Consider the following 25,984-nt stretch of genomic DNA (forward strand, 5'->3'; position numbering starts at 1 on the left):
ACAGCTTTTCTAAGTCAAAGCAAATTGCCCTTGCTCTCTCTGCATCCATAAATCCAGTTATTCTATCATAGGAGGTAATCAGGCATAATTTACCTTCAGTAAAACCACGCTGATTGTTCCCCATTACTTTCTTCATGTGCCCAGAAATGGTTTCCAGGAGAACTCACCCCATGATTTTTTCAGGGACAAGAGCAAGGCTGAGCAGCCTTTGTTTTCCCATTTTTGGCCTTATGACCAAAGTCATTTAAAAATGAAAGGAAAAATCTCTGCAGACCTTTACTTAATTAGATCAGTTTTGCCCTTACTAAAATGCCTTGATCTCCCCCTTTATTTCACCTAATTTACTTCAAGACAGGGTGCTAACTGGCTTGCAGACTTGCCATGGTGAGCTAGCAACATATTCTAAGAAATGTAAGAGCACCTGATTGCTGAAGAATAGATCTTTTTTGATCTTTTTTTCCATGGTGCTTTCTGTGGTCTCTCTCTTACCACTCGATTTTCTTCACTTTCCTTCTTATTTTCCTTTCATCTTAGAATGTTTTTGCTCATCTCTTTTCTTACCCTGGCGTGCCTTGGCAGGAGGTATCACTGAGCAGAGGAGAAGCCTCTTTCTTGTTTCTGTGTAGCTTTACTACTACTCGCTTTACCAGGGAAGTACTTTCACTTACCCCATATTTCACCCTGCATAGACAAGTTGGCCAGCACATAGCATTTTCCAGGCACAGATGTCTCTATCAGATTCATGCCTGGTTCTTGGAGACGTGGTAGAAGGGATTTTCTGTTGTTATACTTGAACTAGTACAAATGCTCTCAAGCCAATATAAAGTTCTTTATTCTTTGCCTCATACTGGAAGAGTAAGCCCTTCTGCCCGCATATGTTTGCCACAATAATGAGTGAAGGCTGATGTTTGCTTACCAATAAACAACTGTTAGACATTCCATTAAAAACTATTAGATACTCCATTAAGGGAAAATGACTGAATTTTATAATAGAGTCAAATATCAAGACATGGTTACAGCTCTGAGCTTACAGTAAGTGACAAAACATAAAAACATTTTTAAAGACATGAATTTAAAGCAACATCCTTCTGCCTCTGAAGATTTTCCTTAAACTTGGAGGGAAATTTCAATTTGACTACAGGTCAAGTTGCTTAAAACCAACTGTGAGATTGGACCATAAAGTTATTTTTCCCTCTGTAAAAAACCTAGCTGACTTCTGAAGGAGTGCTGCTGCATTGCAGAATCTGAGCAATCTTCTATCAAGCTATGTATACTCTAGAAACCCAAACGCTACACTTCTATTGCCAACAAAAACCTATAAAGACAAGCATCAGATATTAATAGGGTGATATTTAATCCCACTTCTCCCCAGGAGGTGGTTGTTGAACTGGACCCTACTGGTGACAATGGGTTGTTCTCATGTAGAAATATCAGCAGCAGGTCACAATAGAATAACTCAGATTACATCAACGTATCCAGCAAGCATGCTTACAAATCTGCACTTCGACTTTTTTTTTTAAACCTTGAATTGTAAACACAATGTTAATAAAGTGATCACTAAGTCTGACTGAATCAAGAGCTTTGATCTTTCACTTTCATTCCTTTCTTCTACTGTCTTTTATTTTCACCATTCCCACATAGTGAAAAAAAGTGCCATCAGAGGAAGCAGAGAGGAGAAAATAATAACCTATTTCCTTGGCAAGTCACATTCAGCCACATTCAAGGAATTCTTCTGGTCAACCATGCATATAAGGTTTTCTTCCTTGTCATATCCAGAGAGCAGCATCCCAGCCTCCGTGGCAAAATGGAACGTATCACTTTAAAACAGTCTTCCTGTAGTCACCGTTATCTTTCCATAGCTTAAGAGCTAAGATAACAGGGGAAAGTAAATTGGTTGGCTCATGTACAACCTTGTTTCTAGAGAGCATTGCTCCCAAGGAGAAGCAACGGCTGCAACAGAAGGCTACCCACAGTTAGCATCAGGGTACTGTGCAGGCAAAAATGGGATATTTGTCAGTTCTCAAACTGGATGAGAGCAAAGCTATATGTATACAGTCTCTAACTTCCACAGCAGCTGGGAAAGTCCACGTTACATCAGTAACATTATAGCTTTCCTAGAACCGTTGACCACAAGCAGTATTTCAGCCCTGATTTTAATTGCATCTGAAGTGAACTCAGCATCTTTGTTCCGAGTGATAGACAGCTGTTTATTTCCAGTTTTATGCAACTCTATAGTGCGCATCCCAGAAAGAAAAACACGTCCACCCATAACCAGTCAGTGCTTGTTTCTCACGGTGTTTCTGGTGCATGTGAACAAGAATTATAAGGCGCTATAGGAAAAACTGTCACAAAATCCCATCCAGATGAAATAGTCCTAGGCCCTAGGAATTAACCATTTTCACTTCTGTTTATCCTAGCACACATTTGACTTTAATGGATAACAGGGAATTTTTTAAAAATATATTTTTATTTATAAATAAAAGGCAGGATTATCCATTCCTAGCACAGTTGGTCTCAGAGGCAACTACAGATTCTGTGGTATCTTGCAATCTTGGCAGCTGTGCTGTAGTCTTATACGGGAATATAGATGCATGTTTGTCTTGAGAGCTTCCAAATCCCAGCTTTCTCCATAGGAAAGAATAGGACAGGAAACTTCTGGGTTGCTGGGCTCTTTGGCGCAGCTGCTTCTTTTTCTTTCACACGTATTTCTACAGCAAAATGAGAAGCATCTTAAGTAATGGAAACAGAGTCTCATTCAGCAGTGACTCTTTTCTCTTTTGTCTGATCTAAAATAGTCTGAGTGTTAGGAAAAGTAACAAGGTCTGAACTTTTCCCCACATACATAGCTCACAGAGAGAAATGAAACAGGGTTGAGATAAGAATATTTTTCTTTTCTCTAAGAAAAAAGCAGTTCAGATTCTATCAAATCACGTTTGCTGTCAGAGACCTATGACCACGATCCACTAAAATTTAGCTAATATCATGACGCTGTTGTGTTTGTGTTTTTTTTTTTCATGTACTTTCTAACTAAAATATGGGTCTCAGAACTTGTTTGGATAAGATTTTGTGTTAGGTGATTAGACCTGTGACAGAAAATGCACACAAACACCTGTATCATGTTGTCATGATCGTGTGCTTACAGCTTTAGGTATCAAGTGCCAGATGCAGCTTTTGTAAAATTCTTTGCCATATCCTGCAGTTCTCCTTAATCAGTTCCAAGAGAGTTTTTCTTGTACAGTAATGGAAATTAATCCATTATTCCTTTTAATTATCTCTTTACACTTTTCTTTTATTCTATTTGACTCACATTCCTATACTAAGTTTAAAATAATGAACTTAGTTTGCCTTACCATATTCCTATTAAATCGATCAGTGGTCCACAAGAAAGAGAGAAATAAGGAGGGCAACGACCCATCCCAAGTGTCATAGTGGAATTAAATCATCTTCCCTTCAAGTCCTGTTTTAGCCCTGTCAAGTTTTGTTTCCTTAAAGCAAGTTTTCCTTCAGCCATATTTTGTTCTTTATATTAAAAAAAAAAAAATGTAGGTAGAAAAGAACCTACCATAAGAAGATGAAAACTGTCTTCTGAGTAACAGTGGGTTTTTTTGGAAATGGGCTTGCTGGAAATGATAAAGAATGCATTCAAAAAGAGAATGAAAGAAAGATACAAGTAAAGTGCTAACAAGATTACAGGCATAGATCTGTGGAAGAGCTGCAAGGCTTCAACTCTTCTCCCGGATCTATTCCAATGTGCGAGGACATAGAAGAGTTAGGAATTCAAAGTTATATGTGAACAGTGCTTCAAGGAAAATACAATAACTATAAATATGAAATGTTGATAGAATTTCTAAGTTTTCCATCAGCTATAATGGTCCAACTAGGAAATAAGTTAATGTTTCTTATCTTGTAATGCCTTATATTCAGTACTCCTCAAACCAGATACTGACTGCGAGTGAAAAAACATCATTGCCCCTCCCTATGGAAGCTGCATCTTACTCCCACTGAATTCTGCAGCAAAACTCTTTCTGCCGCCAGCGAAGCCTGCCTGGAAACCACAAGGGCCATTCAGTGTTCCCTTATCTGATTTGCCTGTGGATTACTAGCAGCATGATTTGCCAGTACCGTAATCTGTTCACACATTCTGACAAGGAAACGCACAGCTCAGAAGGCATACAATATAAACCACTGCCAGAATCCAACAGCGCTTATTTTAGGCATGAGCCTCAAAAAGCATTAAATAGTTCCAGCAGAAATAGCCAACTTCTATATTTTGGATGAGAACAAGATAATATCTCAGTGTAGAATATTTTAGAGCCATGCAAGCAGCTTAGAAATGTATGCATTTTAACTGTTGACATTTTGACCACAACATGCAGTCCCCAAACACGATTCACTAAGCTGAAACAAGGAAAAAAAAGAGGGGAGAAAACTCCTTGGGATCCTCTACATGAGATAGAAAGAAACACTGTAGAAATCTATTGATAATCTTCTTTTTTGGGTTGTGTTTGCAGCTATATCTGCTTTAGTCACTGAACATTATGCGGTCCTTTGAGGCCCACCACTAGCCATAAATCCCAGGCCGGAAACAGTTTTTAAACCTAGGAGGAAAGGCAGCATTTCATTTTCTAAAGACAGCCCAAAGTAACCGGGTCAAACCAAGTTTAGAATTGAAGCTCTTGAAATCCAGGATATAATTGAGTTTGTTTTTCTGTTTGTTTTGTTACCGGTTAACCGGATGCAACAAATAAAATCATTTTCCTTCCTTATTTTCTCTCTCTGACTGTCTCTTTGGGAGCTCCTCTCTGGAAGCCAACCTCTCTACATAAGCCAGTGTTCGAGGTCATAGCTCCCTAACTAAGACATCTGCTAGATCAGACATATTTGAAGAGTATCAGCTGCTTGCAGCAAGCACATTTTTAGCATGCTGAAGTTGCAGACCAATGTTGAAGGCATCTATCTCTACTTCTGTCCCCTAACAAATACGTATGTTCCATTTAAAATTTCTTGACTTGATCAGAGCTCTATTTCCAGTTCTGATTCAGAGCACAGGATAGAGTTCAAACCCTCATAAGTTTACAGTGTAAGCTACAATACTGTGGCAAAAATACAAAACAAAACATTAGCTTCACTTTTTTTTTCACTTTCACTACTTACTGAATTTGGTTCTCACTGTGTTACTCTTAATCACTTGAAAAATTGTAGGAGTGCAGATCAAAAAATAAAATATTAATTTAGAATTTTTAGCACCTGAAAAATGCATTGATGAGGTATACTTTGTGAAAACAAAACTTCTCCATGGTATCTGAAACTTAACATCCAAATCCAGATACACTCCAAAGCATTACCTGCTTATAAAGATCTGGATACCCTCTCTTATATTCATTATTCAAAAATTTCACTTGTTTCAGTAGTATACATAAAGACAAGGCAAATATATGCCTTATCTTTCCAATAACAAAAATGTTTATATAGATAAATAAGAAAAACATGCTTAGTGAGAAATTATTTCATCTTTTTCAAGGCACTGCACTTGTCCTAGATCTCCTTCCAGCCACATTTTACAAACCATAAATGAAATGTTATTCTAAAATAGGAGTAAAAGAGCAATCCGTTTTTACAGTAAGGAAAAAAGTCTGCCTGGAAAAAAACACACCAGGTTGATTCAAAACTTGTACACTGTAGTGCCAGCTTGGCAGCTGTTGAAAGTGCAATGGAATTGAAAGGTTTCCATATTGCCACTAAGCTTTAACACAGCATGTTAGATATTCATACTAGCTTGGCAAAGACCAGAAGCCCCAAGTATACTAATTTCTGAGAAGCTTTCCAAATTCTAATTCAGGTTGCCTGGAAAAGCAGAAGGTACAAAAAACTTGGTAACATACTCCTCACGTAGTACCTAAAAGCCAATCAAAACTGCAATACTTCTGTATAGAGGACCGCAGCAAACATCTTTCCGTACAGTTAGTTTATTCTATTGAGTTTAAGAGGGAAACTAAACTCACAGGAGCTAGATTCACAATCACTATGAATTCACCAGGATGCATTTATTGTTACATCTGTTTTGACAAGCTAAGGATTAGCCCTCAAACATCTTCACCAAATCCAGTGTCACATAAAGAAATAAGAAAAATCATCACACATTAAATATCCTTTTAAGCTTTGTCCTCCAGCACGTTTTTGTCTCTGCAAGCAGACTAAGAACAAGTTCCAGCTATGCAGTCGTTCACTAAGACAGAAAACTAGAGAGGCAAGGTACACTGAAACTGATGGAGTCTCTCTGCAGGGTTGCAAGCCTTTCAATATTCATGTTCTCATTTGACAGTAAGTCATTTTGATTTTGTCTGCATCTTTCAAGTTAGAAAGCAAGGCATGGAAATGTAAAGATTTTAGCTCAGCATCTGACAGGCACATTATTCACCAGCTCCACCCAAAACAAGAAGCACGCATAGTTCAGTCACTTGTGATGTTTCCAACACAAATGAATTACAAGCTAGTGCTGCCACTTGGTTAGTACATCATAATACCACTGTTTGTCAGCTGGGCTTTGTCTCAATAGTCCCCCCAGACTACGCTTCAGAGAAGCAAGGGCAGAAAGAGGTGCCAAAGGATGCTCCTCTGGCCCTCAGCACCCCAGGGCAGCAAGTCTCTGGGGTGGCAGTACTGGTTGCCCCATGGCTTGCTTTGGTACCATCTCTGGCAGCCACTGTTGGCCCTGTAAAACAACATCTTGATTGAGAATGCCCTGAGTGGTTCTGTTAATAGGTTCCATCAGGACACAATAGAGATACTAGGTAATCTCAATCCTAACACTTCTTCACAGTTACGGAGAGAGAAATAGACTTGCAGTTCATTTATTGCATTTCATTTGGATATAAGGAAAGGAATCAGTTAGAGGATCACAGGGATTCTTTTGTTTTCAAATGCAGCTTAGATTTCATTATTTTAAAAAATGGAGGGAAAACGGAAAAGGAGAAGCTTGGTGCCATACCTCACCACAGTAGAATCCAAAAGGAAGGTGTACTGCTCAAGCACATGGCCTGCTCTGATCTAACTGCAGAGCTGGGAAGGACCACAGCTCTGCGACAAAATAGGACAGTTAATGATTTTATCACTCAACAGACAGATAGAGGTATAAACTTACTCATCAAGTGCCTTAGCCTATTTGTCAGTAGATTTACAAAGCGTGAGCACTGAGGTTTCCATCAGCACAGCCTGTTTGACTCGCAAAATGACTGGGTGCCCACATGCCAACACGTAGACATGTCCCCCGTGTCATTTGCCAAAGTATCTCTCATGTTGGAAGTCCTGCTTATAATATCTGCTGAGAAATAGTATTCTTAAACCACTTCTTATTTTATTGTCATCAGGATTCAGCTCCACTGTGCTGTTGTTAACACATGCAGTAAGAGAAAGGAAAGAGAAATTCTTTCTACTGTAGGTATTACAAAAAGAAATACAGTAGTTTCTGTTATAGAGATTCTCCACTTCTTCTAGCATTAAAATCTATGAAATGCACGAGAAACAAGCAAATACTCGTCTCTGAACAAAGTATTTGTATTAACCTTACATCCAGATAATAACAAATCAGAATGGAAAGAGATGGAAGGTCCATTTCAGTATGTTCAGAAAACAGGATTTAGAAAAAAGAAACACAGTGTGCAGTTTCAAAGCTTCAGCCCAGAACATCAGATCTCAGTATCCTTAGTTCTCATAAAAGGTTCTTTGGAAGAGTCTGAATAAGCAGAGAATGGCAGTATCAAAGAGACTGAAAGCTGGCCAGTAGATTTTGCCTTCTGTTTTGAACAGCAAGGTGTATTGAACAATGTTTTGGGTGGAATGTTAACTTACCACTGAATTCAGAATCAAGCTTTTACACTGTTTCAGGACCTTCTCTGTGAAGGACTGGTTTTCCTAAGGTCTTGCATTAGCAAGATAACATCTACACAAAGTCTACTTTAAAGGAGTTGTTTTCCTACAGACACTCCTTCCTTTACACTTACCATCCCTTTCAGGGGATACAAACAATGCAGCAAATACACAGCTGCAGCATATATCCTGAGGTTCTTCTTTACTGCAAAATAAGAGGTATGACCTGATATTGCTAACATGGAACCCAGACAACATTTCCTTGATATCCACAGCCTCTGTCCAACCACAAGTGCATACGCACACATAAGTGCAATGCAGAAGCTCACTGCAACTCAGAGCATTGGCAGCCAGGCTTGACTGGAAGACCAGTCTCCAAACACCTTCCGGCACAAGGAAAGTCCTGTTCTTGGACCTCATCTTACTGAGATTACTAAATTAATTACCAGGAGGACTCTCCTCAGAATTTAACATTCCCCTGGTCTTTTCTGTGCTCTGGCCTTGCTGATGAAAGTGCCTGCTGCTCTCCTGGCCTTGCTCCCCACTCCCCTTCCCTAATTTCAGTGGTTCTGATGTTTGGAAAGGCTTTGTAGAATTCTGCAAATTTCTTACAGCCATGCCAAAGCAAACTTGAACTCACAGCCTTCTGAGGCTTTCCCATCACTGCTAACACTCTCTTGGTGATGTGCCTTCTATGGAGTTTTTGCTGGGGTTTTCTAATCATTTTTGTACATCCTCAGTGTTGCAGCTAAATGAGCTAAGGATGACAATGGAAAATATATGTCAATATTACTATCCCTTCATTAATTGTGTTGCAGAGCTGTTTACATACAAAAAGAGAAACAGAGAGGGAAGAACGGGAAAGAAAAAGCACGTACATGCGTATTTGAGAGCAGGGAAATCATAAATTAAGATAATCTTAGTGAAAAGAAGAGCTGTCTCTTTAAAAATAAAATGAAAAAATATTCCCAGTGTTTTCTTTAGTCTTTTTCATTCTTTGGCAGCATCCCAGAGATTTCACTGTCCTTGTCTCCAGCATCTGGAAACCATCAGGGTAAACAATAGAGTGCTAGGAACTGGAACCCTTGCCTCAGCTCCCGTGGGACTTCGCTCTAGAGAACATGAGAACACAAACCATTGGACACCATGTGGTCAATTACTTCAAACTAACAAATCTGTGTGCCTTCCTATTTTCTGTTTTCCTTGGCACTACATGACCCTTTCACAATGGAAGCCAGCTGTTGAAAAAGCCAGACGTTTTCTTTTTTAACCTCTTGCTTGCTTTTAGGCTTGCTTTCCATAGTAATCTTAGGGTTGGCATGTACCCTAGGTAAAAGCATCCCTCTTATTAAACCCCTGGCTAGCTGTAATGTTTGCCTGTATTAGTCAGCAGAGAGGCTTGAGAGTATTAACTTAACAGGATCATGCTGTAACAAGGACTCCACAGGTGGTCCTGTATTTGCTGGGTTTCCTGACATTGCATGCCAGCACTTAAAGCAGATAAAACAGGACAGCTTTATAGCCTGCCTGTTTTGTGCAATCAACAGTTGCACGTGTGATTATGACCTAGTTTTTAGAAACTTGTGTCTAGTGCAGGTGCTGCGTTGGCAATTGTAAGGAACTCAAGTCATCTCAAAACTGAAGGATGTTGAGGGGCCTGCTCCTTCCAGCAATGTGAAATAAACTTTACTCCAGATTAACCGTGCCAGTTCCAGCACTGAAGACACTGCTCCCAGGGCTGTCAGGTTCTTGTTCTTCGTAGACTTAATTTCAACGGACAATTTTTGAGCTGTGTGCATTTGTCCAGTGTTACAGACTACACACAAGCCAAGATTTCTACACTGCATTTAAATATATTCTCTTACTCCATTTCACTTTCATTAACATCTTCCAATGAGTGGTGATACTAACCAAAATTGTTGAAAGTGAAATTTAGGGCTTCATCTTTATATCACTGTTACTTTTGCTGAATATCCTTAGTGCATACTGACAATATGAGGGAAATGCTCCAAAGTGAAGTAAAACAAGTGATGCATTTCATGTATAAATAATAATACATATTCTTAGACCTCCAGTTTCATTTCCAGGAAAAAATAGGTACATGTGAATGCAATGCTACAGCTAGAAGATGGGAATAAAACAGGGAGGTGCCATAAAGTTCAGCCCCTCTAGCTATCCATGCAGTCAGACAAGTGGCACTGCATGAGTTTGGCACTCCGCTTTTCAGTTTTGACTCCAAACAAGCAGTGGTTTATCTGCTGAGCAAAACCTGTCCAGTTCTATCAGTTTGAAAAGGCTAGCACTAGCATGGTCAAGAGGATAAAGAGGCCCATGGTGCAGACTGCTTTGTCCCAGTCTGCACCCCAGTGTGAAGAAGCTGCCGTGCGGACTGGCACAACTTGTCCCCAGAGGCTGATTGTCAAAGTCTCACCAACAGCACAGGAAGCTCTTACTAAGGTTAGTGAGAAATTAGTAGAAATTTCTACTTAGGACCCTGCCAATTTATTTCCTTCTTCAAAGAGCAGTAGAGAATTTTTCTTTTTTTCTCCTCTTTGGACCTATGCAGAAAACTTCTCCGTTCATAGCTGTGACCATAGATTCAAAGACAATCCAACTAATACAAGAGAAATGTTAGAAAATTATAGTAAAATACATGTGTATCTGCTCTGAGCTGCAGACATCAACAATAATCATGAAAGATGACAATGTCAAGCATAGAAGACAAATAAGCAAGGAGCATGCTTAGACAGGCTCAATAAATAGAATACTTTACAATGTTACCTGCAAGCTGGTGAAAGGTATGCTGTTAAGCCTAAAACTAATGAGATGGATAACTGCAATTGGTGGGATCTTGTTCCTCCACTTTGAGTGAAATGCAGGGAGTGTATTGCATACAATTGCATTGTATACTTACGTTTCTTTTAAGAGAGATGAGGATGAATCATTAAATGGGTTTACTGGAGGAACTCCTACTGCAAGATCTAGGCATTAAGCCATTTTGTGGCCAGTAGTAAAAACATGTTTTAAAAAATCCCAGATCTGGCCTCTAGCTTCACAGTAATACTAGGGAAGCTTTATTGCCTTTTTTGCCAGATGTTGTTGATCCCAAATGTCTGTAGAATTGATTAGGCTGACACTGAGAAGGCGGAAGCAGATGTAGGGGAGGGTTAAGACAATGCACGAGCAACTTAAACAGTGTGGAACATACCTAAATCTTCTAATAGTTATTAAAAGATTGGTTAATTGTACAGCCTGTGTTCAAATCAGCCTAGTTTCCCTGTGTTTCCCTTATTGAGCTTCTTGTCTGGCTGACAGATATTCACAAAAGCATAGATAAAAATACAGTTCTTTGCAGGAATGCTTTGCCTGTGGCAAGGAATATACATCTTAGAAGAGCTAAGGGAGTCTACTTAGCTAACTGAAGCAGTCCCAGCACAGCCTGGATGCAAGCCAGAACACAAATGAAACCACTGTAATGGCACTGACGGATGACCTCCTTCTGGCAATGAAGAGAGAACACATCCATTCCCTTCATCCTGCACCTCTTTAGTATTTGACACTACTGGCCATGAGATACAGCTGTTGCACCAAAAAAAAAAAAAGGTAGCAGGCAAACAGAGTGACTTGTTAGAATAGCTTTTTGAACAGAAATAGTATTTCCCTTCCCTGAATCATTTCTATGTCATCCCACAAGAATTAGTGTCTGTATGGTCGCATTTACTAGGTTGGACAGTTGCATTTAAACGTTAGCAATATGTGTATGTGACACACAACACTGGCTAGTTTTTACTGCCTGCAACTGCATCACTACAATACAGTGAGTCCAAGCTCAACGCAGTGAATTGAATTCATGGATGAAAAACAGCTGCTTGAAGCTGAACTAGAGCAGAAGCTGATGCTGGCAACCAAAGCAGAGTTTTGGAAAAAGTTTTAGTACTAGTGCAATCTCAACAATGCTCAAATTTAGTTGCTTATATGACTATTACAGCATTCCTCCCAGAGACTAACTTGTCATAATTATCAAGCAGTATTTTACTTCCTCTCTCCAAATACTCTGGTTCAGCCCCTTTTTGCAGAAGATCATCAAGCCTTTGCTTATATCCTCCTCACCTCTTCACTCATCAATATCAGACATAGAGTGCAATACTGTCTACCTGAGTAGAATGACTCCATCTTTCAGGAAGATTGTGCTATTTCAAGAATATAGCACAATTAGTGTCCCTAGAAATTCAAGAGTGACATTGTCTTCTACATCCATCCACAAATTAGAAGGTACGGGGTGGATCACAGACAAGATCCTAAAGATACTTGCATTGAGTTCTTGGAGCATTCTAAGCATCTTTTGAGTATTTGGTCCATCAGGTTCTCATCTTCAAGCTTTTCCACCGCTGTATTACCTAATAGTGCCTACAGTTACACTGTACAGTTCACAAACTATCTCAGTAGCACTTGTCCTTGAGGGCAGAAACCGCTTTTAAGAGGCAGGAGCAGAAGGCAGGGAGGTGGGGGGGATCCTAACTTTAGAATTAAAGGTGCTCAGGAATTAAGGATGACCACAAACATCCATGTGCACAAGGCATGTACATTCTGTGCTTGGTTGCAAGTAAATGCATAGTGAAGCATATATATTTACAATTTATTTAAAAATGAAAAATCATGTCTAAAACAAAACTTCCACTGAAGAAGCATGGAAGAAATTGTTAAATGATGATAGGTCATAACATACTGTGTGAAAGTGCTTTGGTCCCAGTGCTGAGATAACAGATTTAATAGGATACTTTCTTCCAGTTTTTGTATATCTGTTGGATGTATAACTTCTTGCTCTCTTTTAATCAGGACTTACTGGAGAACACTTCAGCTCCTGTGGTCTTTTAATATGTATTAGTGATATGATTAATAAGGGTTAATGTCAGCCTTTGATCCCCATATGGGGCAACTTCTTTTTCAATCAGTCATGAATACTGCAGTGCTTTTTTTTGGTCAAGTCTGGGAAAATGATTGCTATTGATGTTGTAAGAGAGATAAAAAGGCAAAATTTCAAGTTCCCTGCAGGTTATTATTATGAACAAAGCTAAAATCTACACTCATTTTAGGTTTGAAATTCAGAAGAATCCAAAACCCATGTGCAATATTTTCCCATCTACTAGAATTTCTACACTCAGCTGGGATCTTCTGTTCAATGTTAAATGGAACTAATAAATCATTAATTGAAAACAGTTTACTGGTGCAATTTTGAGTTCAAGAATCATTTGCAAGTCTACACAGTCAAATTTCTAAGAGTTTTTCATTAATTGTTACAGTTTGTGTGTCTGTTTCTACAATAGGTTTAAAAAAATAGGCCTGTAAGCTGCATTTCCTGCAACTACTTAAAGAGCAGTCCTACATATCACCACTTATGACAGATCACATGGACTATAAAGTTATAATTCTGCCTCATGGGGTTGAGTTATTACTAACCACTGAGCCCCACAGAGAGAAGTCTGTTTATCATAATGTAACTAAAAGGAGCTAGCAGTCAGGGTGGAGAGGAATAACTGCAGAAAAAAAGCGTTGTGTAGTGATAACACACAAAACACTGTTGTTTTTCTGTGCAGAGCAGTGACTAACATTTTACACTTGTACATTCTTTTCTTTTGAAATCTTCAAACATTAAGATCCTGAAGAAACACAGAATTGCCAGGGTTGGAAGGAACAACAAGAGATCATTGAGTCCACATCTCTGATAGAGCAGGTACCCTACAATGGGTCGCATTCAGACAGGTCTTCAATATCTCCACAGGAGACTCCGCAACCTCTCTGGGCAACGTCTTGCAATGCTCTGTCACTCTCACAACAAAGAAGTTCTTCATGTTTGTATGGAACTTTCTACGTTCAAGTTTTAGGCCATTACTCCTTGCTACGCACCACCAAGAAGAGCCTGGCCTCATCCGTTTGCCTCCCACCTCCCTTTAGATATTTACAAACACCCATCAGATCTCCCCTCAGTCTCTTTTTCCCTGGACTGAATAGATCCATGTTACTCAGCCTTTCCTCATAGGGGAGATGCTGCAGACCCTGTCTTTTTTGATCTGGGGAGCTCAGAAGAAAGAAGAAAAAAGAGTAAGGAAGAGCATGAGTGCCATAGCAGGGAAAAAAAGAAAGAGTAGAGAATTCTGTTAATAAATTACTAATAAGCGTAAACTATCTGATGGCCATCTCAACTTATTCACTCTCCTGTTTCTTGAAAGAGAGCTGATCAAGAAAGACGCGCATATAGGCAAGGTTGAAAGCACTGATTTTATTGCTCTCATTGTTCCACTAAGAGGAGATAGGGCTCCCAGTCCATACCTGTCTTTAATGCCCATCAGCAATTTGGACCTTCTCTTCCTCAGTATAAAACATATGATCTTTTATATTTTCATTCATTTGACTAAATTTCCACTGTCTACAGTATTTTTTCATCAGACATATGGTCTGCAATGCAGACTTTTAGAATATTCCTTCCGAAATCTGATCGTTAGCAGAAATTGCAGTGTGAGCAGGAAGAACCACAAAAACAAAGTAGCTGGAGAAATTACATGCAATATGGGAGAAAACAGTGTTCAGATCACTGCTTCTGTAGTCAAGGACCAGGATTGGTAGGGATTAAGGGCCTTGATTTAGCTGGTGCCACCTGAACTACCTTTCCTTAACCTGGGTTCAGCCAGCTGCTTTGTTTTCTGTAACATGTTTACATGTCCAGTAGTTTGGAGTGCAGAAAGCAAATGCGCTTGGGGAAGTTGATCTTCATACTGGCCAAAAGGGTAACAGGCCCTTTCCTCCTATTATGTGCTGTGCCATGGTACTGCACTGTCCAGGAATCTCAGGGACACCACAGAAAGTCAGTGCACGTGGGGTGCTCAATACTTCTGCAAACTACCTTGCTTTCAGTAGACAGGTCTGTTCAGCTGTCATCATTTAAGAGAGTGAATATATCCTTTGCTTATGGGGATATTAATCTCTACCCGAATGGCAAGAAAATAATTACCATACTCAAATCATGCAAAACTCTGTGCTCCAAAGATTTTTATTTATTTGGTTAAACATGTTTGTGAGGAGTTACTCTATTTCCTGGACAGAAAAAAAGTAATTCCCCACCCTTTATTTACATGCCCTTTTTCTGGGAAGGTTCAGCTCTTCCCTTTTGTCCTTCCTATCCACCAGAGCACACAGCAATGACCTTTCCCCAGCTGCGGGAGCACTGCGCTCCCCACCCTCCCAGCCCTGCTCCTGCCAGCTGTTCCGTGCACGACTTGGGCGCTGCTGGCTGCAGCCCAGGCATCTCTAGCACTGCTTCCAGGGGACATTTGGAACTGCCCTCTAAAAACCTCTTGCTGCCTGGCAGGAGCTCCGTGTGCCATTTTAGTTCTGTTCTTTGTTAATCCATAGCAGAGGGCACTACTTTTTGCTTTTATTTAAACACCCGTACTATAACCCACTTTAGCTGAGCTAATTACTTGAGGAGAGAAAAAGGGTGGGGGCTGCAAATCCTAAACCACCCCACTCAGCAGTTCTGGTTGAAAGCAATGTCTTCTTCAAGTTTACAAAACTGGCTTTGCTTAACAACACTGCCTCACATTTTCAGAACTGTTCTTCTTACACAATGTTGAATGCATCCTTCAAAGTCCCCCAAGAGATTCCAGTGAATATGACCAATGATAACATTTTCCAGAGAAGCATCCTATGCAGAGAGCTGCAAAATTATGCAAGTTATGCACACGTTGCTCAGAAAACCACACAGTTTTTTTTAACAGTCCTCAAGGCCTACAATGGCCCTCAACCACCTGAGCAGAACCTATACACACCTGCACTCTAAGCAGCATGCCTCCTACAGCCTGCAAACCAGCAGCACCAGGGCAACAGCACCCACTCCTGCATCATGCATGCATACCTGATGATGCAACAGGACCTGAACCCTAGACAGACATATTTGCAAGTTGTCCTAGTGACAGTTGGATGTGGGTATCAGACATCAGCTCTCCTAGCTCTCCATCTTCTGCTGCTTTACACACCACGCATGACAGTGTCCAGCATGCTGAGCCTTTCTTCACCTACCACTTTAAAATCCCAACTAATTATTTTAAATACCTTCTTCTCTTCGATTAAAGACCTGTTAAATACACATCCACCTACACACTCAGATGGCTGCAAATAGTTGCAGCTTTTCCACAGACACGCATGAATTGTGGCATTAGAAGAAACTCTGTTGTTTGCAGGCACCGTGAAACAAAGCAGCTCAGTTTAAATTTGGAGATCAAACAAAGACATAAAACATTTCTGCAGCTGTTCTCCTGCCCTGGAATTTGTTGCGCATATCTCCTTTTTCAGAACATGTATTTGTTTCACGGTGCCTTCAAAAACATATTGTCATCAGAACCTTCTTGCCAAGTACCACTCCAAGCTGGTTATTCACCACTGCCCCTTTCCCAAGTAAAACAGCTCACTTCTAAAACTCTTCTCACAGTTACTGGCTGCAAGTTACATGCTCACTTTTTCAGGCCAATCTGTGAGGTAATCAGCTGATCTCAATTTCCTCTATATGGAGCAATGAAACATCTGTTTCATAAGAGAACTGAAAGATAGTCCTTGTGTGGTTACAGCTTTCTTGCATCAAAGTTGTTTTTGTTTGTTTGTTTTTGGTGTTTTGATTTGTTATTTTTTTTCCTGAAGCCACTTCTAGCTTGACAAGTTTAGTCGCAAACGATAACTAATCTGGCAATAATGGCAGGGTGGAACAGATATAAATTAACTGGGGGACAATCCTGGCTTAGACACTCATTTACAGACATGTTTGGGTTAGTTCTTTTGGACTTCCCTACCCACTCCTATTTACAGAAAATACACGTTTTAAGCTTTACATGTTTATGTAATAGAACAGTGTGTTAAATAACCTGGATAAATCCTGTGAGAAACAATAAGACAGGCATAATAAGTTCCACCTATTCTCGGTTAACACACATTGACCCTTGGATGCTGCATAAGCTATTGGATCATAAACTTAAAGAGAATAACAAGGATTCAGTGTGCTTAGTTGCCCTGGGATGTTTTCACATATCTACAGTAAGGAAAATGTTACGGCTTTATTATCAATGACAGCAAATGAAGTAAACTCTGTAGGCTGCTCTTAAACATTTAAATTTCTCCGAAGTTTTAATGCATTTAGGCTTGCTATTCCCACAACGATTTCACCCATTACACAATAACTGAAACACAGAAAAAGCAAGGAATTAATACAACATACATAGACTTGCAACTATTCTTGCATGATAACTGGTATTGCTTAGAATACAGTTTCTCCTCCAACATCAGCTATGTCAACCCAGAAGTGGTCATCTGAGCCACAATCCCACCATCTCTGAGTCTTCTCTGTCAGTTTTTGTGTGCTCTCTAAAAGTTATATGAAGCTATCTAAGTAAAGTTTCTCTCAGGATCTACCCAGCAATAGTGTTGTATCAGATTGAACTGCACCATTCACCATGGTAAGAAAAATTCCCTATGCTTGCAGAATGAACTGTACACATTGTGTTAAGTGTAAACAGTATACTCTTCCTCTTGCTGTTTGTGCATGGAAGCTAAATGCGTGATGAAAACATCCTTATCTTTCTATATCCTTTTCTTATTACTGCTAATCTTTTATATTTATAATAACTATGAATTACGATAACGCTGTCTCAGCTTCTCAAAACTGATTCAAATCTTATTGTGATTAACACAATAGGTATTAGAAACAGCTTATCTTCCTGAAGATCATAGATACTGAGTATACGTCAGTGGTGTTTTTTTTTAGATAAATGATTTCTTATTATGAAGAGCTGACAAAATGCAAAGCACAAATTAGCACTGCTCTCAATCCCAGAGGTAGCTGCGTTTTCATACCAATAGATTTACTCTGTATTGAATGCTTTGGAATTGGAGCAAGCGGCAAACCGCACAGGCTGTTATTAATGGCCCACAAAATTCATTTAACTTCCCTCTAAAACACAATACTTCTGCAGCAAGATATGGCAGCACTTTAACACAGCCTCATTAGAGTGCAAAGACAAAAGATAGGATTATCTGAAACTATTAAACCTTTCCAGGTCTCCACTGCAGCGGTATTTGTGACATGAATGCCCCATGGTTAACTGTCCCTGCACGCGGTGCTGCTTAGAGTGATTTTTAAGTGAGCTCAATGCTCATTCTCAGCTTGTAGGTAACACAACATTTATAAAATCATTGGATCTATTTTCAATAATGTGAAATACCCTTAAAAACACACTGATATCTTTAGCTATCTATTTACATTCAACAAGTGCCAAAGAGCGAGTGCTATTTGTGAGAAGTCTGCTAACTGTTTGAGAGCAAACTGTAAAACAGGGCTAGAGGCCTTCTTTAGGCATTAAGTTAACATATTTGTTTCCAGGCAAATTTCTACTGATCCTCACCATCCCACAGCAATTACTAGGATGTTCAGGAAGAACACACTTTCCTTACTTTATCTTGAGACCTCTCATTGGTACTGTTGTTAGAACTCAAGCTGTCCCTCACTACCAGCAAGGGCCACGTATTACTGGGTGTTGGGGAGGAGATTGAAGTCTCTGATATTAGAATAACTGCATATGTGTATAAACAAGCATGTAGGTAAAACCCCTTTCTTAGAACTTTAATTATGCAAAGCATGAAGGAACACAGCTGAACAGGAGGGCTCTATGATTAAAGATGCAGCTAAAAAACAAAACCTATAAAATAAAACCTAAACAATAAAACCTGAGTTTGCCCTGTGACCCCAGATGAAGACATAGCCAGTGCAAGGCAGTCTGTCTCCCACCCAGTCAAACCTCAAGACAAACGGAGCTCCAGTGGAGCTCAAAGTTTGACAGAACTATTTCTTTCCCCTTGAAGGGCTTTTTCCTGACCCCCTTTTGCCTGTCTCCCGACTAAATGAATGCTCTCATTGTTCCCATCAACTTGACAAATACCAGTGTTAGAGAATAATGAGAAAGGAGATTATTCTGGCCAGAGCTGGCCATGAGACAGTGCAGAAAGGGAGGCTGCATGATGAGGCCACAGAGGAAAGCAAATACAAGACCCATGTGTGTGGAGACGTGAGGCCTACCCCGCCAAGTCCTTGTACCATGGCACACCTGTCAGCCTGACTGCTTCTTCCTGAGCCCATCTCCTTGTGTCCCAGTGCACAAAGGGACAGCTGCACTGGGGATCACGGAGCAAGGAGCCCATGTGCTGGCTCAGCCCGAGGCACCGGAAAGGGGCACTTGCCTCTGTTTTTGTCACATTTTAAAATCAAGGGTTTGTTTTGAGTCTGCAAAAGATAATGAGCCTCTCTTTGCTAGACACAAACTGAACTGAACGTCCCACTGCAACGCACAGAGAGGATAAAATTAACTGGTCCTTGGAAAGACTGGGAAAAATAAATAAATCAAGGGACTAGAAAACATTTGTGGCTGTGCCAATCTCTGTGCAAACATCTGAATCTGTGACTTACCAAAACAGCACAGCTTTCATGACACTCCTTGGCTGGGGAAGAAAACACCCTTAGATTCAGAGACCTTATAGTAAGACAGGTGGGATGCACTTGTTGCTATTCATCTTCTATTTTTGTCATTCCATAATGTTTTTTTTTCCTTTCTATCATTAACTGCTGAAATAATTTTATGTAACAGAAAGGAATACCTTAATATGAAAAATAAGACGAAATACTAGTAATGTTTTTCAATGCTTAGGAATTTTTTCTTCCCCTCCAAGATCTTCCCCTCTATTTTAAGACTGGCATTTCTCTATGGAAACAGCATCAGGGTGAAATAAAGGGCAAAAAGTAAGAAAAAGGAGAAAGAACTGTCTGTCTCCCCTCCACACATCTTCATCCCACCTCTCCAGTAGCCTTCCAGGACAAATGCTATGGCAAACATTTTATACCAGATTCCTCTTGCACAATACCCTTTCAAAAATGAATAGTTTCTTAGACTTGAGCAAACAATAGAGAGAGACAGTACCAAGTACAGATGTTTTGCAGTGGCCTGTTTACTGTCTGTGTTGGGAAGACTGCATTACACTTTAGAGAATTTGAAGATAGCCTTGGTAACAGACGTGTTCTCATGAAAGTACTGATCACAGGACAAAGCCTTTTCATGCTTTCTGTGCCCTACAGTCCTTTGGTGGACCCTCTCGTTTCATAAGGTTTTTATTAAAGCATGTATTAATCCTTTTTATTGTTTGATAACAAGCTTTTCCCTTTACATGCCTGTGGGTATTAAAACTGTCTGCTCTGACAAAAGTGGAATCAGATATTCTGAACAGGGCAATGTGGATAATCCTTAAAATAGAACTAGAACTTTAGGAAAAAAAATACTCCTAGAGCATGAAGGGAAGAAGAACACTGCAACTGTTCTCCACATGTGGTTTCTGGCACATTGAGTTCACTACCAAAAGATACACCCGGTGCTGTGATGCATACTTTTTTTTTTTTTTCTTGAATAAATTGTATTTACTTTCTGGGAGCTAGGGTGAGATTTGCTTCTGGATCTGAAAGGATGAGAAGTCCATGAAAGTTATAGTCAAAATCTGGAAGGTGCAGAAAGTCTAGCCCACCATTACTCCTTTAGGAATTGGGATGGCCTCAGAACATTGTTTAACTTCAGGATGACACAAATTGCGCTATGGTGAAAGCATTTGCTTTGAACAGTGCTATCTTTCCTTTTCTCTTCTGCTAATCTGTTATCTAAAGACACTGCTGAACTACAGAAGTGAGTCTAAAGGGAGGGAGGAAATAGATCAGGAATAACAGAGACACACCAAATCCACATACTTCCAAAGACATTACTTTGCACAGTTAGCAACAAGCCAGCCACAGCAAAATCAGCACCAATTATGTTTACTTCCTCACACCTGAATCAGTCGAAATAAAATATAGTGGAGTACGTACTGGGCTTGGGACTATGCACAAGGAAGTAGAGTTTTTAAATTAGACTTGTAGTGAATTCTCACTCTTACCGCTGCTATCTGCTTTAAATAAGGGTGAAGAGTAAAAAGATACTGTAGTCAAGGATCTTGTTCTTTTTTTGTTCACCAAAATAACAAACATTTTTTTTCTCCATTCTGAAGTACTAACATGGAAATGGAAACAAAGATTAGCTCTTACTTTAGATATCATATTCTGAGGACATGAGAGTTTCAAATAGATACATTCTGCTGCTGGTCACCAATGTTCTAAATAGCAACAAAAATAACTAATTTATTCTCATCTAATGGACAGCAACGGGGGGAGGAACATTCTGTGCATGCATAGTGAAATAACTTGTGCTACTCCTTACCAGCTTTACCTCTGATATACGTTACTTGGAGAACAAAAACAGCACCTGCTTAGAGAATGACACCACAATGCTAAGAGAAAGTATAATTATTTTGGAAGGCCTGCTCACCTCCCAGCCCATCCTCGTGATGCTGCTTGAGGTCAGTGCTAGCAAAACATATGGGGTATAACCAACATCACTGCCAATATTAGAGTGATTCAGCATTAGATTCCTATGGTGACAACTACTTCTCTGTACTCAGACGGGAAAGCAATGACTTTCAGGAAGTGAGATTTCAGGTTCTCGTGATAAGGAAATGCTCCTCATGACTGTCTGACATTAAAACATTTAAATATACGAAAAATCGTACGGTGTAGAAATACAAGCCTGTAAAAGATAGAATAGTATAGGTATAAGCAAAGAGCTAGTGAATGCAAAAGAGCATAACGGAAATTTCATCTACTTTTGTGAAAGGAAATAGGGATGAAAACCCCATCAGTTACTGTTTTGTTTCACTATTTTGACTACATTCTGGTTAGAACAACTTTTCCAGATGAAGTATTTAACAGCAACAGTTATCTTAATCTCAAAGTTCTTGAAACACAGTTGGAGCTACACTCAGAATTCTAACAGTATACATATTGACTGTGGGCCATTCTTCCTCACTTTCAAGGTTTCTCATATTTCTGCATGTGACCAAGTCAGATATCGCAGAGGGAAATGATTTGCTCCAGCTCCCACCCATAATACTTTCACTAAAATGCTCACAGTTCTTGTAGATCTACTAACATCAGCTATGACCATCACAGAATGGTTAACAGTGTTTATCAGCAGTTAGTGCAGTTTGGTAGCACAGCACATATTATTTCTGTTTTGGATGATTCAAGCTAGTTTTGCACAAAGTGAAAAAAATCAGTGAAGGAGTACAGTGGAAAATACAAATACAACTGCAGAAACAGGATGGACTGGGAAGGGTAGAAGAAATAAAGAGATGCATATTTTTATGGAATAATTACAATCTTCACACCAAAGAATATGGTATATTGGGTCATCTAAAGTGTAGATGTTTACGCCTGTAAGTTTTCTCTGCAAACCATTATGATTGAAACTGAGATTTATCCAATTCCTTTAAGTTGAAGTAAAATCCTGCTCTGTCATAACGGAGAGACTGAGCCTACAATAGAAGAAAACACAAGCAAGGACTTCTTCCCATGCAACAGCATGTGTGCAGAGTTCAAAGCAAACGAGAAAGCAAATGAGGCACCCAAGTGATGTCATGCACACAAAGTAGGTCAGGTAGCTGGGATTTGTGGGATCTTGAGGTGTACAGATTTCCACATGGACTCTGGGCATGAAGAGATGGGTTGCTAAGACTTCATTATGTGCAAAATGCTCATGTAATCGGGCAGAATATTTCTAGAGTAAAGACATTGCAACAAGAGAGAAAAGTCTATTTCACATTATTTATTAAGCATAGTAAACATTCATGCAGTTTAGACATCAGCAGCTGAAATCTTGTTTCACATTTGGGCACTCATAGTCTTTTTCCAGTCTCAAGAAGTATGCTGTAATTTAAAGCAGGCCAACAGATTCAACTGATGTTTCTGCATGTCATCTTAGGGATGACAGAATGGTGGGGAGGGATGGGGGCTGAAGTGGAGAAAGGGAGGGTGGTTGCTCATATGGTCTTTATTTCCTTTCCCTGTTTCTTAATATTTCAAGCAGAAGGCCCATTCCAGCTACAAGCAATGACACTCTTGCTATGGTATTTCATCTTGGAGAAGGGCAGGCCACAGCCGGCTCAGCATGTTAGCGTCCTGGGAGCCTCCACCGCACTGCTTTAGGGTGGGGAGGTTAGATGTGGTGCAGACCAATTGTTTTTATGGCAACGGGAAGATTTCTAAAAATGTTACATATTTTATCTTTTGCATGAAGAATTGCCTAGCTAGAAATCCTTGTAGTAACTTGCCTTACCTTCTGCCATGTAGTTATTGTTTACCTTTTAAATACTGTTGCATCAGAGGAAATTCACCTGCAGTTAACAAAAAATGTCATTTCTGACTATGTTAACCAAGCTGGTTGTAGGGAAAACAAGACAGATGAAAGAGAAAACATCTGTTGAGCAGAACTTTTAAAAAAAATTGGCCCAGGGTGTGAGGTCAGGTTCAGTGGTAATAGGCCTATGTCAATCCTTGCTCTAAACCCAAACCGAGACTAGTGTAACTCAGATTTCTGTTCATTGCTGTAGCAACAAGCATTAAATATCCTCATACAACATGAACTATGCTATAGTATTGTCCGTACTCTAGAGAAAGAATTGAAGAAGATCAAGTAACTTGTCTGCAAACTTGCAAAGAGCCTGTAGTCAAGCCAGAAATTAAACCCAGGCTTACAGAGACCCAGACTTGCGCCTTAACCACAAGGTCACAATCTTTTCTTCATGACTCCAGCTCTCCTGCTGGATTTTTCTTACTTCATCTACACCCATTCCTATGTAGGTACAGAATATGCCATGAGCCAGGTCCCAAATCCTTCAGGATTTGGTGGGTAGTTAAAAAGAGTCTGTCCCTTTCAGAGCAGTAGGAAGGAAGAAGGCAGAGTTCTTCTAGAAACATCCTTTCCACTGAAACTTGTCCTTATCATCTTAACAATATTTCCTCTGCTTTCCAAGAGCTGTTTTGAAGAGATAAAAACTTTACAGGAGCAAAAGCATTTCTAATTCAGACTAATAAAAAAATCCATCATTGTTATGATTCATACACATATGTAAGGAACAAGAAAAGACAAGAGTGTTATCAGTTCAGAGGGTACAACAAGTAGTGTAAAGACAAACCACAGCAAAGTAAGCAGCTTCCTGAGTGGTAAAACCACTAGTCTCATTTTATAGCGCATTGTTCAAGAGTACTGAATTAAAATATTCTCTGTTCTCCTTCTCATCTCTGTCCCATGTATTCTCCCAGCGTAATACCTTCCCCTGCAACTCCAGCCCACCCTGCAGGGAGCAGAGTGCTCATCCTTCTGCCACTGCCCAGTACAGAGATTATTTGGGAAATTGAATGGGAACTCGATGCGCTTATTTAAAATTTCTCTATAGGATATTTCATTATCTGTCATATCAGATTCACCTTTATTGCGGGATACAAATTTGTTAGAAGTAAAACAGGTAACGTTTTAGGATTATACAGTTTTGTTTGGAAACTGGAAAAAGTTCACGTTATTTTTAGATTTATGAATGATGGCAAATCTTCCAGTTGAAATAAATTCATTATTTATTCTAATTCCATAATGTATTGTAATTAATACCATATGAGTTCTACAAATCATTCTGCCTCAGAGGAAAAAAGCAGTCATCTCTCCTAACATCCCTAGAGATCAGCTAACTTTGTTGCTAATGAACCAGCAAAAGGTTGCAGTTTTCTAAGGTGAGGTTACTTCTTAAAATCCCTGTGGTAGTAAAGCCCCTCCCAAATACTCTGCAGACAAACAGAGGAAAGCCACAACGCTTCCAGATATGCAAAAGAAAGGCACCCAAAGATGTGGATAATCACACAGCAGTTGTAACAGCAGAGAATTCTACCTCTCATCAATGCCTACAGTTTTCTTAACTACTAAAATCACTCTATTTCTACTCTCTGTGTGAATTCACACTGAAGCTACATTAAGCCACTCTACTATAAGATTAGGCTACAGTACTTCATAAAGAATAAGGACTAAATATGTTTGCCAAGGAACTAAACAGGGGAGTTGCCAAGAATGCAATTAAGAGTCCTGCACAGCTTTCGCAAACAGTACAGAGAGTAAAGGTAACAGTCATTCTGCAAGCAGTTTTATGTAAAAAAGTCTCATTCTCAGCTGAAGTACGAAACAGGAAGTAGCTGAATACGGTCACCACATAATCGGGAAAATGCCCTGTTCAGATCCTGTGTTGAAAATTTTCTTCTACCAAGTAGTAGCACACTAATCTAGCCTTCACAGAGTCTGCTCACCCATTTTCTTTAGCTGGACAGTTAATATCACTACAAGATCTAAAGGAGAGCTACAGCTGCATAGCAACTGCATAATTCAGTCCAAATATTCTCTTCAGGCAAAGGCCTTGCACAAGCACACTTCAGAACGCTTACAAAGCATAAAGCTTCCTCATTTTGAGCAGGGCTTCAAAAGCACCTAACTTAAATAAAAATAAAATTACCTCCAGTGACATCAGCCTTCCTCTCTGTCTTGCTTCTGGAAGGATCCCACAACCTATGAGGAGAAGCAAAGGGGCTACTATGGCTCCTTCCTTGCTTTTTAAAGGACAGGAGGTAGTCATCTCTAGACATGTCAGCTCATCACTAGAGCAGTGCCTCAGCTGTGCCACATTAGCCTTGGGAGAAATCCAAAACCCACATGAAGCTATCCAAGGTAGACCCATTAAGCAGCTTCTACAAGAACAAGTCTTGGCCTTAGCTTAGAAAAAGTAAATCTTGATTATAGCAAGGGTGTGACTCTTACTGCTCCAAAACTGATTTCAACTACTGAAAAAAAAGTTAGCATATTTAACATAGTATGTTAGCAGAGGAAAAGGGGAGGGAGGAAGTGAGGAGCAGGAGGGTATTGCTGTTATATGTTTTCAAGCAACAGAGGAAGAGAGACAAAAGAGTCCACGCATCAGGAAGCTATTAAAATGAATACATTCCTAGTTTCTTCATAATTAATTCAACATGGCCAATTTTGTATCAGAGAAGGGGAAAGAGAGATTTCAACCACTTCCTTTTATCTCAAGCTGTTTGGAGGAATATGATCTTGTAACACTGAAAAGAAGTGCCTCATTGCAT

At 39.7% G+C, this 25,984-nt stretch overlaps 1 protein-coding gene and 1 long non-coding RNA gene across 2 annotated transcripts in view; one reads left to right on the top strand and one right to left on the bottom strand.

Moving 5' to 3' along the window:
* The window catches only part of ZCCHC24 (zinc finger CCHC-type containing 24), a 105,921-nt gene that overhangs the window by 56,606 nt on the left and 23,331 nt on the right, over positions 1 to 25,984 (top strand). The gene's annotated exons all lie outside the window — the stretch shown is intronic.
* On the bottom strand, positions 811 to 25,412 carry LOC125692923 (uncharacterized). Its single transcript, XR_007376935.1, has 3 exons — positions 25,360 to 25,412; positions 3,563 to 3,620; positions 811 to 2,708 (listed from the first exon to the last, which is right to left on the bottom strand). It is a non-coding gene; the product is annotated as an uncharacterized LOC125692923 (long non-coding RNA).

Source organism: Lagopus muta, chromosome 5 (assembly GCF_023343835.1).
Source record: "Lagopus muta isolate bLagMut1 chromosome 5, bLagMut1 primary, whole genome shotgun sequence".
NCBI classification, from domain to species: Eukaryota; Metazoa; Chordata; class Aves; order Galliformes; family Phasianidae; genus Lagopus; species Lagopus muta.